Below are 17,554 nucleotides of genomic sequence, written 5' to 3' on the forward strand. Positions count from 1 at the left end.
TCATGCCAGCCCTTTCTGGCCTGCCAGGTGTCTTGGATAGGTCTGCTGTTAATCTGATATTCCTCCTCATATAAGTTAAGAATCTTTTGTCTCAAGCTGCTTTGAGAATTTTATCTTTGGAAACGCCTGGGTGTCTCAGCAGTTTAGCACCTGTTTTTGGCCCAGGGTGTGATCCTGGAATCCTGGGATCAAGTTCCACATCAGGCTCCCTGCGTGGAGCCTGCTTCTCCCTCTGCCTATGTCTCTGCCTCTCTCTCTCTCTCTCTGTCTCTTTCATGAATAAATAAATAGAATCTTTAATTTTTTCTCTTTATCTTTGAAATTTGCAAATTTCACTATTAAATGTCAAAGTATTGAACAGTTTTTGTTGATTTTAGGGGGGGTCCTCTCTATATCTTGGATATGAATGCCTATTTCCTTCCCCTGATTAGGGAAGTTCTCAGCTATGATTTGTTCAAATATGCTTTGTGGTCCTCGCTTTCTCTCTTTCAACCTCCCCTGGAATCCCAATAAGAAGACTATTCTTCCTTCTCAAGCTATTATTTATTTCCCTAAGCCTTTTCTCATGGGTTCTTAACTGTTTTTCTCTTTTTTTCCTCAGCTTCCTTTTTTTCCATCAACTTGTCTTCTATGTCACTCACTCTCTCTTTTACTTCATTAACCTTAGTAGTTAGAGCACCCAGTTTAAGCTGCATCTCAGTTAAAAGTATTTTAAATTTTGGCCTGATTAGATCCCAATTCTTCAGTAAGAGAATCTCTAGAGTCCTTATGCTTTTTTTCCAGAACCATCAGTAATTTTAAAATTGTACTTCTGAATTGTATTTCTGACATTGTATTTAAATCCAGGTCCAGCAATCCTGTGGCAGACAGTATTACTTCTGGTTCTTTCTTCTGTAGTAAATTCTTCCTTCTAGTCATTTTGTCCAGTGCAGAGTGGCTGTATGAGTGAACAGAGTCAAAAATACCAACCACAACCTAGGTAAAATACACCCTAGATGATTCTGAAGAGGTCAGAGACCAGAAAATAAAAGAAAAAGAGGAACAGAACAAAATAAAATGAAAGGACCACTAAAGTGAAAAAGTTTAAAACAAAATAGTAAGAATAAAAAAACAAAAAAACAAAAAAACAAAGAAAATAAAAAGGGGAGTGTTGGTAAGAAAGTAGTGGTGGAGAGGGAATATAGTCTTCCCAAGGGGACCTAAAGGGTGATCCTCTTGGTTCTGAGTGTATTTTGTTCTGTATGTTAGAAGATGCTCAATTCCAAATTTATATAAACCAGCAAAACTTATATAGAGAGCCAACATCAACCATAAAAACAGAAACAGGTAGTAGAGGGGGGCAGAATGGGAAGGAAGAGAGAATATAGTCTCACAGAATGAACCAACATGGTATTCCGCTTGGTTTTGGGGGTATTTTGGTCCGTATGTTAGAAGTACTAACTTCCACCATTATAAAACAAAACAAGATAGAAAAAACAAAAAACAAAAACCCATAACTCATATATCTACTAAAATTAACTTGAATACTTTGAAGGGAATCCAATAATGAAGAATATATCTAAGACATGTAGCTGTAGAAATATGAAAGTCAAAAAGGAAAAGGCTTAAAAATGAGGAGTTCATAAAATATTGTAAGTAAGGCAAGAATAGAGAAAAAATATTGGAGATTTTCAATGTAAAATAAAAATGAATCGTAATAATAATAATAATAATAATAATAACAACCCAATAGTTCTATATACTATTTTCTCTCAGTCCTGGAGCTTTCCAGTGCTGCTTTGTCAGCAAACTTGCTTTTCCCTTGTCCTTCCAGCAGCTCTTCTGGGGGAGAGGTCTGCTGCACAGATTCTCAGGTATCTATGTCTGGGTGGAGATGCCTTGCCGCTTGCCAGGTGGCCGGGCTTAGTATGAGCTATTCATCCTGTGAGGCCTTAGTTCCTTTGAGGCCCTGTCTCCCCCAGGTGAAAGGCAAAAAGAAGAGGAAAAATATAAAAATGGCAGCAGCCAGATGTCCAGCTCCAGAGCCAAGCAATCCCCAGGAATAGCAAACCACAGTCTCCCAGTCTACGCTGGCCTAGACTCCTGGGGGCAGGTGCAGGTGCACTGATCTTCACAAATTGAAGGATGCCCAGCAGCAGGAGAATTCTCACTGTCCTGTGCCCTTTTGGGGTCTGCCTTTCCTGGAGGGAACAGAGGACAGCCATCTCCATCTGTTGCCTGTCTGTGGTAAAGAGAGCTCCAGTAACCAGCTGGCTTCTCCCAAATGCCCCAGAGGGCTGCAGCGTTCCAGCCCTTTTCCAAGATCCCCCTGCAGTTTGTGGTGAGCTTTCTCCCCAACGCCCCTACTCTTATTGTGTCTCCGGGAATATTGAGTTTCCACTGCCCCTCCTGCAATTCTGCCCTATTTTCCTGCTGAGCACTTTTCAACCAGGGAAGAGTCAGGCATGGATTTTTAAGGTTCCTGCTTGTCCAGGGCTCTGCTTTCAGCCCTGGCTTTCTGAGGCTCAGCTGGTCAGGGCTCCCCTTTTGGGACCAATTGCTGTGGCTCCCCTCCCCCACCTTTTTTCTTCACCTTCCTACCTTGTCAGAAATGATCACTTTTCTCTCTGTTGCATTCTAGCTGTTCTCTCTACATCTCAGATCAAATTTGTAGGTGTTCAGGATGTTTTGAAAGTTATCTAGGTAAGTTTATGGGACCAGATGAATTGAGGACCCTTACTCTTCTGCCATCTTGCCTCCTCCCCTAAGCAGGGGAGTCTGCTTGAGATTCTCTCCCTCTCCTTCTACCCCTCTCATTCACTTGCACTCTCTCTCTCAAATACATAAGTAAATCTGTAAAATGCTAAGTGAAATATTCAAACACAAAGTAAAAAATAATAGTAACTTGAGTCCACATAAAGAAATAAGGATTCCAAAAATATAATCTAAATTTTTATTTTATGAACTAAAGAAAGAAGAGTAAACTAAACATAAATTAAAGAGAAATAAATATTAAAGATTTGAGAAGAAAACAGAGAAACAATAGAAAAAACAATAAAACCTGAAGTTGGTGTTAAAAAAGACCAATGAAATTGACAAATATTTTGTAAGACCTATAATAAAAAGGTGATATATATTAACAAAATCAAGAATGAAAGAATGTACATAATTACTGAATCACAGAAATTAAAATTATTGTGAAAATAATATGAAGAATTTTATATTGACTATTAACAAATAGATAAAATTGAAATGGAAAAATTTCTAAAAAATACAAATTTCCATAATTCAAGAAGAAAGAAATGAGAAAGTAAACTGGTACAATCAATGTGGAAAATAGTATGGATGTTCCTCAAAAAATTAAAAATGGAAATACCATATGATCTGGGATGCCTGGGTGGCTCAGGAGTTGAGCGTCTGCCTTTGACGCAGGGTGTGATCCCAGGGTCCAGGATCAAGTCCCACATCGGGCTCCTATGGAGAGCCTGCTTCTCCCTCTGCCTGTGTCTCTGCCTCTTCCTCTCTCGGTCTCTCATGAATAAATAAATAAAAATTTTTAAAGAAATACCATATGATCCAATAATTCTAGTCTTAGATATTTACCTGGGGAAAATGAAAACACTAGCTCAAGAAGATATATGCACCTGTATGTTTATTGCAGCAGTATCTACAATAGTCAAATTATGGAAGCAACCTAAGTGTCCATCAATAGATGAATGGGTAAGGAAAATGTGTGTATATATCTATATCTATATCTATATCTATATCTATATCTATATCTATATATCTGTGTGTGTGCGAGTGTGCATGTGGAATATTACACAGCCATAAAAAGGATGAGATCATGACGTTTGAGACAACATGATGGACCTAGAGGGTATAATGCTAAGAGAAATATGTTAGAATGAGGGATCCCTGGGTGGCGCAGTGGTTTGGCGCCTGCCTTTGGCCCAGGGCGTGATCCTGGAGACCCGGGATCGAATCCCACATCAGGCTCCCGGTGCATGGAACCTGCTTCTCCCTCTGCCTCTCTCTCTCTCTCTCTGTGTGTGTGACTATCATAAATAAATAAAAAAAAATTAAAAAAAAAAAAAAGAAATATGTTAGAATGAGAAATACAAATGCCATATGATTCAACTCATAAAAGGAATCTAAAAAGTAAACAAATAAGCAACCAAAAAAACAAAAATAAGAACTATAAATACAGAGAAAAAATTGATGGTTCCAGAGGGTAGTGGTGTGGGGTATTGAACAATATAGGTGAAGGAGAAAGGGAGATGAAGGTCTCCAGTTATGAAATGAATAAATCATGGGAATAAAAAGCAGAGCATAGGGAATACAGCCAACAATAATGTAATAGTGATATAATGGGACAAATATTAGCTATACTTGTAAGCATAACATAATGTGTAAACTTGAAAAATCACTCAGTTTTACACCTGAAACTAATGTGACATTGTGTGTCAACTATATTCAGATAAAGAAAAAGAAGAAGAAATAGAAAATCTGAATATGACAATTACAAAGAAATAGTTATTTTTTTTTCCTCACAAAGAAAACTCTAGACCCTGATGTATTGACGGATATATTCATTCAAACATTTAAAGATGAAATTCTAATTCTTCTTCACAACCCCCTCCCTCTAGAAAGTAGAAATGGAGCGAACACTTTCCAACTCATTTTGAGTCTAGTATTTAATACCAAAGCCAATTTATATCTCAAGGAAAGAAACTTTTGAGAAAATTCAACACTCATTCAATATAAATTCAACATTTCTTCATTATGAAAATTCTCAACAAACTAGAGGTAGAGATGGAAGGAAAACTTCTCAACATAATAAAGAGCATTCATAACCTACAGCTAACATTACATGTCAGAGTAAAAAAAAATGCATGGTTCCTTCATAAAATGGGAAATAATGCAAAGATAACGACTGACTATGTCTACTGAACATTGTACTGGAAGTTCAACAAGTGCAGTAGGTCAACAGAAAGAAAGAGGCATCTAGATTTAAAGAAAGACATAACATTTTCTTTATTTGCATACAACATGATCCTCTAGGTAAAAACAGAAGGCAACACAACAAAACCTCCCTAAAAGGTGCACAAAAATCCTTCTAGAAGTGCCAAATTAGTTCATCATTAGACAGATGCAAGATCTATCCACCAATGTCAACAAATACCTATATACATACTATCAGTAAATAGCCTAAAAACAAAATTAAAAAAAAAACATTCCTAGTGGCATAAAAATATTCTTCAGAATAATTTTTATAAAGTAGTGTAAGTCTTATATATCGAAAATGACAAATTATTGCTGGAAGAAATCAGTGAATATCTTTAAAAAACAAAACAAAACAAAAAAAACAACAGGCCATGTTCAAGGATGGGAAGACTTGGGATGCCTGGGTGGCTCAGCAGTTGAGTCTTTGCCCACAGCTCAGGGTGTGATGCTGGAGTTCTGTGATTGAGTCCCACATGAGGCTCCCTGCATGGAGCCTGCTTCTCCCTCTGCCTTTGTCTCTGCCTCTCATTGTGTGTTTCTCTCATGAATAAATAAATAAAATCTTAAAAAAAAAAAAAAGAATGGGAAAACTCCATATTGTTAACATGGCATTTCTTCCCAAATTGATCTATAGATTCAAGGAAATCCCTTATTAAAGTCTCTGCAGTTTTTGTTTGTTTCTTTGAGGTTTTCATTGTTTTGTCTGTTTGGTTGGTTGCTTTTGCAGAAATTTATAATTTGTCACAAATTCTAAAATTTATATGGAAGTGCAATCATGACATTAGGTATAGAATTATGTGTAAATGGAACAAAATTCAAAGTCTAGTAATAAATTTTCACCTTTATAGTTAATTCATGACAAAATTGCCAAGGCAATTCAATGGGGAAAAATAGTATTGTCCACAGATGGTACTGAGACAATTGGATATTCATACACAAAAAATATAAATTTGTAACTTTATTTCAAATGAACTAAAAAATGGATCATATAACTAATGTGAGTACTCAAACTATTAGGCTTTTTGAAGAACACACAGGTATAAATCTCTGTAACCTTAGGTGAGGGCAGAGTTCTTAGTATGACACCAAAACCATGAACAATAAATAAAATATAATAGATTAGACTTTCTCAAAATTTTAAATGATTATACCACATTCAAAAGAAAACACTGTTAAGAAAATAAAAGGAATAATCATAAACTAAGGTGAATTATTTTCAAATTATACTGCAGATAAAATACTGTTATCCTGAATATATAATAACACTTGCAAATTCAATTACAAGAACACAAAAACCAAATAAAAAATGGGCAAAAGATTTGAAAGGACATCTCATCAGAGAAGATATATTAATGACTAATAAGTAGATGGAAATATGTTCAGTATCATTATTTATGATGGAAATATAAATTAAAACCACAATGACATACTGTTTTCACATCACTAGAATGGCTATAATAAAAGTCTCATACAATAGCAAGTGTTAGGATATGGAGAAAGAGGACCCCCTCATACAGTGCAGGTAGGAATGTAAAATAATGCACCACTTTGGAACAATTTGAAAGTCATGATAAGTTAAACATAAATTTACCATATGACCCAATAATTCCATTGCTAGGAATGTACCTGAGAGAACTGAAAACATGTCCATACAAGGACATATATTCAAATATTCATGCTATCATTATTCTTTTTTTTATCATTATTCTTAATAGCCAAAAATTAGAAACCATTCATATATTCACCAACTAATGAGTGAATGAACAAAATTTGCATATTCATAAAATGGAATATTATTTGGCAATTAAAAGGTATGAAGTACCAATACATGCTACCATATAGATGAATCTCAAAAACATGTGAAATGAGAGAAGCCAGATTTAAAAAAAAAAAAAGGTATGATTCTATCTGTATAAAAAGTCCAAAATAGGCCTACCTATAGAGTAAGAAAGCAGACTAGTGATTACATGGGTTTGTGATTTAGAACAGGGATTGTGTTCATAGGCAAGAAGACTCTTTTTGGGGTAATGGATATTTCCTAACATAGAACTGTGGTACTGGTTGCATAACTTTTTTAGATTTACTAAAAATTATTGAAACACACACAACTAACATGGTGGATTTTATGCTATGTATTTTATACATCAATAAGGCATTTTAAAAATAATTATTTAAATAATGTTTTGACTTTAAGCAGTGGAAATAAATATAGAATGAAACTATATTTCATCCACTGAGAAGTAAACCCTAGAAGAAAATGTTAAGGAAAACATGGCACTACTGTGAGATATGGGACTTATATTAATTGTCTTCTGCATAGAAATTAATTGGAAACAAACCCTAGAAAAACTACTGTACTAATTATAATGTTATTAAAATGGAGAACCACTTTTCTCCATTTATTAGAAGAAAAAATTGTTTCATAATATTTTGCTTAAGATATGCTATTTCAAATATTTAAATCAAGTGTGGTTTTGACATTATTTCCCTTGGGTCTTTAATTTCTTCTGAGTGTTTAATTCCTAATGTAATAATTTTAAATATAGGATGATACTTTATATAGCAGATAATTAAAGTGTGTAAACTGTGAGTTGGGTTTTATATAGCCAGAATTATTATAGCACTACATGTCTTTTTTATATTTTGTCAATTTGCAGCTTACAGACATTCATAAGGTTTCACTTATTTATTCAACAGAAAATGGATTTGTCATTTACAATTCATTAGACAAAATTCTAGGGTCTGCAAAACATCAGGACTGAAGTAACCCCAAAATCATGAATTTGTAGAGCTTATACCTTAGTAGTGAAAAAATTATTTCAAGTCTCTTCAAATATCTTCAGTTAGAATTTATTTTTGTCTAAATTGGCTTATTACTTAAATGCTAAAGTTTTTTTGCAATATTATTTCATTCTAAAACCAATTACAAAATATAGTAAAGGGGTGTCTGAGTGGCTCAGTCAGTTGAGTGTTGGACTCCTGGTTTTGGCTTAGGTCATGATCTCATGGGTCATGGGATTGAGCCCAGCCTCCATCTGGGTGTTCAACAGGTAATCTGCTTGAGATTCTCATCCATTACCCCTCCCCTGTGCATACCCGCACACTCTGTCTCTAAAATAAATAAATAAATAAATAAATAAATAAATAAATAAATAAATCTTTAAATAAATATATATAGTCAAAAGATATGCCCATGCTCTAGGATATTCAGATTTATTTTCAGGTGCATATATAAATCAGTCAAATACATATATATATTTACATGCATAGATACATGTAAATATATGTATATATACATGTATATATATATACAGATATATATTTTAAAGATTTTTATTATTTATTTATTCATTCATGAGAGACACACAGAGCGAGAGAGAGAGAGAGAGAGAGGCAGAGACACAAGCAGAGGGAGAAGCAGGCTTCATGCAGGGAGCCTGACATGGGACTCGATCAGGAATCAGGCCCTCGGCTGAAGGCCGCGCTAAACCACTGAGCCACCCGGGCTGCCCTCATTTTTCTATATTAAGATACATCCAAATAATGGAGAAACATGCTGTATGTATATAATTTTAGTAGTGCTACCAACTGAAATTCTAACATGATGAATCAGAAAAATAGCAAAATAAAGTAATACATTTGAGTAGGAAGAGTTCCTACTATACAGTATTGCTAACCTGTATTGAAAATGTAAAAAAGCAGATGCCTGGCTAGTTCATTCAGTAGAGCATATGACTCTTGATCTCACAGGTTGTAACTTTGAGTCCTAAATAGAGATTATTTTTAAAAACTCTTGGGATGCCTGGTGGCTCAATAGATAAAGTGTATAACTGTTGTTTTTGGTTCATGTATGATCTCATGGTTTTAAAATCAAACCCCATGTTGGGCTCTACACTAGGTGTGGAGCTTTTAAGGATTCTTTCCTCCTCTCCCTCTGCCCTCCTCTCTGCCCATGCCCCTTCCCAAATCTTTAAACATATTTACATAAAAGTTAGTTCCTACTATTTAACTTCACTCAAACATACAAATACTTTAAAGGAAACAGTTTATTTTTTTAAAATGCATTATCTATTTAAGAAAGAACTTTGGCACATTTATGAAATAATTTTTAATGCTTGATGTGTACAGAAAAAAATTTGATTATAAGATTTTACTAAACAAAGGAAAGTACCTCTATTTTCATTGTTTTTAAGTGTACTGCGTAGCTGAAATAATTATGGAAAATAATTAAGTAAAATACATAGAGAATTTTGATTCATTGATCTTTTTTTAAAATATTTTTTTTTTTTTATGATAGTCACAGAGAGAGAGAGGCAGAGACACAGGCAGAGGGAGAAGCAGGCTCCATGCAATGGGAGCCTGATGTGGGATTCGATCCCAGGTCTCCAGGATCGCGCCCTGGGCCAAAGGCAGGCGCCAAACCACTGCGCCACCCAGGGATCCCTGATTCGTTGATCTTAATTGATTCTGTTAGTTTGTCAAAACTTACTGGATATCTGAAAGTAATAATATTCTTAGCTAAGATATATTGGGTATTTTTTTTACATTATACATCTTATGTTAGGTCTCCTAAATAGATTATCTAATAAATCTTCACAAAATCCTATGAAAAAGATATTCTTCAATAGCCATACTGTAAATATGAAAAGATAAACTGGGACTTAGAGAGGTTGAGAAAGGTGTATAGGGCACATATCTAGGAAGAGGAGACTTAGAATGTAAACAGTCTTGCAACTAGAGTTCTCTAAATCTAAGGACCTACCTCTCTATATTTATCATTACTAAAATCTACTAAAAAGTGTCAGGGAATAATAATTTTATGCAAGGTTACTCTGAGACTATGATAAATAAAATGAAAGCCACTTTATAATTTTTTGTCAAAGAATTATTTTCTCTAAGAATAGGCAAAAATAAAGTTACTATAGCATCCACCAAATAGCAAACATCTGTCCATACCAGCTTATATAAGTGCATGCTACTTCTTTATGAATTATATATTCATAAATTATATCACTGTGCTCTGCCCTTCATTTTTTTTTAAAAGAAAATATTTATTCATGAGAGACACAGAGAGAGGCAGAGACAGGCAGAGGGAGAAGCAGGCTACCGCAGGGAGCCCAATGTGGGACTCAATCCAGAATCCTGGGATAAGGCCCTGAGCTGAAGGCAGATGCTCAACTGCTGAGCTACCCAGGTGTCCCATGGTCTGCCCCTCTTATAGATAAGATTCACTGAAATGACCAATCATAGAAGTGCTCCTGAAAACAACTTTTTCATTTCAGATTTTGTTTATTTATTCATCAGAAACCTAGAGAGGCAGAGACATAAGCAGGCTCCCTGCAGGGGAGCCACTGAGCCACCCAGATGCTCCTGAAAACTATCTAAAACAAATCTTGCTTCCTAGGTCCTTCCCCAAATCTCAAAACCAAGGGTCAAGTTCTGTAATAGGTGTTTTCTAGTATCCTCTAACTGAAATACCCCATGGTTCTCCCACAGTGTGCTTTCCCTTGCTGTAATGAGTAATAAACCCAACTGTTCCTGTTTTTCCTATGACTGAATGATACTAGAAATGTAGCATGATTTGAGGTGTGTTGATAACCTGAATATATAATGCATTCAAGTGGGAAATATTAAAGAGATTACTTTTCATTATTTTAATACAAGTTACACTTGCTTGTTTCTGACCTCATCAGTTCTTCATAGGGGCAATCATCTTTATTATCTGCTAATTAGGGAAAAATGTGTCTGCTCAATTTTGATATTAGATGTTATTTTTCAGAGCTTAAAGTCTAAATAGGGGCAGCCCCGGTGGCGCAGCGGTTTAGCGCCTCCTGCAGCCTGGAGTGTAATCCTGGAGACCCGCGATCGAGTCCCACATTGGGCTTCCTGCATGGGGCCTGCTTCTCCCTCTGCCTGTGTCTCTGCCTCTCTCTCGCTCTCTCTGAATGAATAAATAAATCTTTTTTTAAAAAAACTCTAAACAGCAATATTAGATGTTAAGGGCCTTCAAAATCATCAATTATAACTGCATAGATATTTCACTGGTTAAGTTTGTAATGACATAAAATTATCTTTGTAAAACATCTTTTGAAAAAAGTCTTTGTTAGGTTGATTCTGATTTTCACATTTTTCATCTTAAACTTTATCATATTAAAACTGTGTTTTCAAATAATTGGTTATGGTATGTCTTTATGTGGCCTATAATAAAAAGTTATTGTTTGGATCAAATTAGATAATGTTTGAAAATGAATCCAGGATAGGGCACTTGGCTGGCTCAGTTAGTAGAGCATGTGACTTTCTTTTTCACTTTAAATTGCATACTTTTATTTCAGAAAACTTTTACAACCTATAATGGGATTCTTTTTTTTTTTTTTAATTTTTATTTATTTATGATAATCACACAGTGAGAGAGAGAGAGGCAGAGACACAGGCAGAGGGAGAAGCAGGCTCCATGCACCAGGAGCCTGACGTGGGATTCGATCCCAGATCTCCAGGATCGCGCCCTGGGCCAAAGGCAGGCGCTAAACCGCTGCGCCACCCAGGGATCCCAGAAAACTTTTACAACCTGTATATGCTTACTTGTCTTCAAAAGAAAAATGCAGTGATACAAAAGAACCATTTTTACTAACATACAAAAATTTATATATGTAAATGAGTACCATTTTCATCAAAGCCAGAGCATGCAACTCTTTTTTTTTTTTTTTAAGATTTTATTTATTCATTCATGGGAGACACAGAGAGAGACAGAGAGAGAGAGAGAGAGAGAGGCAGAGACACAGGCAGAGGGAGGAGCAGGCTCCATACAGGGACCCTGACGTGGAACTTGATCCCGGGTCTCCAGGATCAGGCCCTGGACTGAAGGCAGCGCTAAACCGCTGAGCCACCCGGGCTGCCCAGAGCTCGCAAGTCGATCTCAGGCTTGTGAGTTCGTTTCACATTGCGTATAGAGATTACTTAATAAACTCCTAAAAAAAAAAAGAGAAAGAAAGAAGAAAGAAAGAAAGAAAGAGAGAGAGAGAGAGAGAGAGAGAGAGAGAGAAAGAAAGAAAGAAAGAAAGAAAGAAAGAAAGAAAAGAAAAGAAGAAAAGAAAAGAAAGAAAAGAAAAGAAAAGAAAAGAAAAGAAAAGAAAAGAAAAGAAAAGAAAAGAAAAGAAAAGAAAAGAAAGAAAGAAAATGATTCTAGGATAGGTCTTGGCACAATCAGTATTCAATATTTCCTTTCTCTCTTCCTCTTTCAGTTTAAAGTAATTGACAACATTCTTTTTGGCTGGACTATAGTTTCAGAAGAGCAACTGGACAAAAACTATCATTCTTGGTCAAAAATAATCTAAATACAGTATTCCAAAGAGAACTGAACCTCTGATTTGAGTTGTATAAATTACTTTATATGTTTAAACTCATCAGGAGACATGATTGACTGGAACACAAGCATGATCTAGAATTACAAAAACCCCATGTATTCCAGAAATACAGGAATATCTTTGACTTCTATTTGCCTACATTTCCACCATGTTTATGGTAACAGTGATCCTTGTCATAACTTCTTCCAATTCTCCTCCCTTTACATTTCTTTGTTACCCCAAATCAAATAAGCATGGCTAGGGAAAGCTACAGATCATGCTGACTGGTCTCACTTTTAAATTCATAATCACAAGCCTCAAGTGATTCCTTAATGTTTCATGGTAATCCTAGCATTTCCCACATCTATTTGTCTTCCCTCCTAGGACTTTAAGTTCTGACTTTTCTTTCTCCAAACTTCAAATCTCTGCCTCCTCATTCTCACTCTTGGCTGATAACCCTTCTTACTACTTCAGGGAGAAAACAAAAATAATTGAAATACATTCACATTGTCTTACTACCAACTATCTCTTGTTTCTCTCCCAACTTAGATTTTCTCTCCTTTTAATCCTATTACAATGGATAAACTCCCATGCTTTTATTTGAGATAATTCCTTCCACCTGAGCACAGGTTCCTATCTCCAGGGGAGGAGACATCTTCTTGTCTAGATTGTTCTTAGCCTTCCTCTCCAGAAAGAAAATTCCCCAGTTCTTTCTAGATGGGCAAGTTGGGAAAATTAGAAAGAAATCCAGAGAGTCTGTTACTGCTATAGATAGCTCTTTGGAGAGGAGAGAACTTTAATTGTTTTTCTTAATCAAGTCTCTGGAAGTAAAAAGAAATGCTGAGATTGTGAGATTAATGATATTCCAAAATTTCTGGTTGAACATGAGGGTCCTAGAAAAATGAGAGTGGTTCATATCCCTATCAGAGATTCTGTGGAAGCAATATATGAGAGGTGATGAGTAAGAGGTCTTAGGTGGATCAGAAGCAGTTTTGCTAGACTTCCTATGGCTGAAAAAAAGTGAAGGCAGGCAGAGGAACCTGTCTGTACATAGGGTCTATAGAGGTAGTATATAGAATTAGTGACAGAAAAAGCTAGCAACTGTTCAGGAATCTGAGGACTGTAACCAGGGACACCCAGTGGAAAGTCTTGTGTACCATATAATAAAGTGGAAACATGAGAAGCCGAGTAGAAGTTAACAGGGAAAAATGTAGAAGTCTTCGAAGCAAATGAGATCTGAACCAGATAGATCTAGTTATAGCTTAACAAAAGCCAGCCAGGCTTTTTTTGGTAATGACCAGAAACAAGACATTACCCACTTACCTACCTAAGTAGGCCCCCATATCATATATTACGTAGAAATTATAGAGATTTGGGGGTAACTCTGACCCGATTGAACTCATATTTGTTTAATGACATATTTCAAATATTAATATTTGTGTCTTTTATTTCCCCTGTCACATTGTCTGTGATCTTTCTCCTACACAGCCAGAAGGATTTTTTTAATGAAACTTTATACTGCATAACTTTAAAAGAGCAGGTCTATGTTGATATTTTTTTCTGTTACTATTTGTTTCTTTGTATTCCAAAAGATTTCTGAAGGTTAGTCAGAAGGCTATAATAAAATCATTTTAGGGATCCCTGGGTGGCGCAGCGGTTGAGCGCCTGCCTTTGGCCCAGGGCGCGATCCTGGAGACCCGGGATCGAATCCCACGTCGGGCTCCCAGTGCATGGAGCCTGCTTCTCCCTCTGCCTATGTCTCTGCCTCTCTCTCTCTGTGTGTGTGACTATCATAAATAAATAAAAATTTAAAAAAAAAATCAGTTTATGTTGCATTATATGGAAATGGAAAGAGCATAGTGGAAAAAACATTCTTTATCACTAGTCTCTCTACTATTGAGGAATCTTTAGAAGGGGTCATCAGGTTAGAACAAAGTCAGTGAAACATGAATGGGTGAGATCTTGGAGGACATGAGTGTCCCTGCTCTCTCTAGGAGAGGGAGGTGGAGTGAGGGCTGCATCCAGAGGTTGCACTAATATGTGACTTGGGTTTGGACACCTTGTGGATATTGTGGGTATTCAGCAAACTTGGAAAAGCCAAGCCAGTGGCTTTACCATTCCCCACAATTGAAATACTGCCTCAATTCATCATGGCAGAGAAACCCTATTAATTGTCTAATTTCTGTAGAGTATGGTTTTCGTTTGCCAGCAATATGCATGTCATCCTTCCTTACCCCATTTGGACTATCCTGGATAGACAACTTTTAACAATTGTAAATACCACATGAGTGAAAGAATCATTCTTGACCCTGAAGCTCAGAGGAGTAATCACTGTAATGAAGAGAAAATTCTAGCAGATATTTCAGTGGGACTTAAGAAAGTATTATACCTAAATTGACTAAAAAAATGTTGAAATTGATGAAAATTGTGTTTTCTATCATTAGGTGAAAATGAATACTCAATATAAAGATTATACTAAGTTCTATAAGACAAAATTCATAGGTATACAAAAATAATATCATATCCAAGCTTTGAAATCTGTCATATTAGGTTTCCACATTTTGTAGAGTATCAAATTAAATGTCAGCTTGAAGAGAGAAAATATGGTTCTTGCTAGTGTGTAGCCTTACAAGAATTATCTTCAAAACCTAGTATTATTGATTATACAAATGCTTCTCAGAAAAACTGATTTTTCATTATTTAATTAACCCATTCATTCCTTAAACGTATATTTTCTAAATTGCAGTGGATAGCCACACTCTCAAAAGGGCTTGGATACAGTAGAGTATAGATAAGTCCCTGCTCTCAGCCAGGGACTGGGGAGAGCTGTGGAGAGAGGTGGAGAAAGGCATTAACATAGAAATTGATGAAGAGAACTTCAGAATTCATGTTCCATTAAGACAATAGAAAGGCATGATCAGAGAGTAGCTAGACAGGACTATTTGAGGAAGTAACTGATGCCTGAAAGATATAAAAGGACCAGTAAGTGCCAAGGCTTTCAACATGGTTCTTTCTACATTTTGTGGAAATGTCATAAGCTGGGTAGTAATCAGGAAAATAATTTCACTGTAAAAAAGAGCTCAGAGTCATTCAAAAGAATCATCATGGGAAAGTTGATAATTGTGCAGGAGTTTTATTTTATTCCATAAAACTGGAGAAATAATTTAGGAGGAATTTAGGAGAGTCATTAAGATATTAATGGGCCTAATAGGCAGCTATGCAGTAACCTAGCATTTAATACTTATACCTAAAAGCAGAGATTAAGCAATAATAGAAAAGAATCTTCAAAAACAATTAAATAGCCTAAGGCAGACTCTATGTAGGTATGAAAGAGAAACACAAATTATTTAGCAACTGGCCATCATATTCTTTTAACTTCTTAATATATTTATTTTATTTAACTGCTTGTCTTTCATTATTTTATTTCATTTTATTTTTTGGAAGATTTTATTTCTTTATATTTATTTGAGAGACAGAGAGCCAGAGAGCAAGCTTCCAAGTAGGGGGAAGAGCAGAAGGAGAAAGAGAAGCAGAATTCACGCTGAGCAGATCTCCAGACACAGGACTTGATCTAAGAACACTGAGATAGTGACCTAAACAGAAATCAAGAGTCAGACACTTAACCCACTGAGTCACCCTGGTACCCCTCATCTTTCATTATTTTAAATTAGCCAATGTTTTCTCAAATATTAGTGCTATGAGCTACCTGCACATCTTTCAGCAGCCCACAGAGACATGTGATTTTACCCATCATTTATTCCTTTCTTTTTCCAATGACTTCTTATTGTTGCTGAAAAACTATATATTCAATAAGTAAGATTTATTTTTTATTTTTTAAAAAATTTTATTTATTTATTCATAGAGACACACACAGAGAGAGAGAGAGAGAGAGAGAGAGAGAGAGGCAGAGACACAGGCAGAGGGAAAAGCAGGCACCATACAGAGAGCCTGATGTGGGGCTCGATCCAGGGTCTCCAGGATCACACCCTGGGCTGCAGGCGGCACTAAGCCGCTGCACCGCCGGGGCTGCCAATAAGAGATTTAAAAATGAGTGAAATACAAACCCTTCACCATATAACTTAAGCCTGTGTTTCCTTTGTAAAATTAAGTAACATTGATTTCTTGGTAGCAATGATCAGATATAATATACACTCAGGGATATTCATACATAACATGGCATTAAATACATTTAACACAAGATAAATTATTTTATAAGATCCAATGAAGAAGAGTGGTTTCCACAAATTTTAACCTTGATCTTGAAATTAGCCAAATACGGTACCTCCTTAGCATAGTTACCATGGAGTGATCTTCTATGAACTGCTGGGACTTAAGTTCCCACAACCCTATTTTCTCCCAGATAGTGTTTGTTGAGTTCCACATGGCAGCACAGAAAGCTATGAGAACCTTGAATATAGTCCAAATGACATATCTGTTTGGTTCTGGCATCCCCTTTGTCCCTTTTCAATCTTCATCCCATAATGAATAAGATGCCACCCAACCAGAACTACTGCAGGGGATTATAGCAACAACTATTTTTCCAGGCTCTGCAGTGCCTGTAAAACTTTAATGAACTCATGAAACTTTTATTATTTTCTCTTCTTGTTGACTGGTGTGTGATACAACCACCACCATAATTTTTTTTAAATTAAAAATGTAAAAAAAAAAAAAACCAAAAAACAAAAACAAAGACCCAGAGCAGTAGAAATTTTCATGAAGACAAAACAATTCATCGTTCTTTAACTTTGTGCTAGCAAGACTGGGAGTCTTTATGACCTCTGTGAATGATGTCTGGTACAACAAAACAAAACAAAACATAACAGAACAATGGGAAGACCCCACATAAATTTGTGAGAAAATAAAACGTTTGTGCACTGTCAGCCCTTATCTAATAAAAAACACTGATTTTACTCTCATTGTCTTGATTACATATTTTAAAAAGCAAGAAAAGGTATTTTTTAATGATTTTTTACGGCTCTTTTTTGGAATTTCTATCACAAATGATTTGTGCCAAAAAAAAAAGACCATGTTTTTCAGAAGTTTAAACTCAACACTCCATCCTCTTTTTCCCATCTTTTTAATCTCCTTACAAATCTACAGCCTATCATTTTGAAGAGCATAGAACAGACCTCATATTTTTTACTAAGGCAATTTGCCATTTCAACATTTTTTAACATAAAAATCTTTATATGGCTCTCTTTATTTCAATTAATCCTTTCTTAATTTCCTTA

The sequence above is a fragment of the Canis lupus genome, chromosome 15 (genome assembly GCF_048164855.1).
Source record: "Canis lupus baileyi chromosome 15, mCanLup2.hap1, whole genome shotgun sequence".
NCBI lineage: Eukaryota > Metazoa > Chordata > Mammalia > Carnivora > Canidae > Canis > Canis lupus.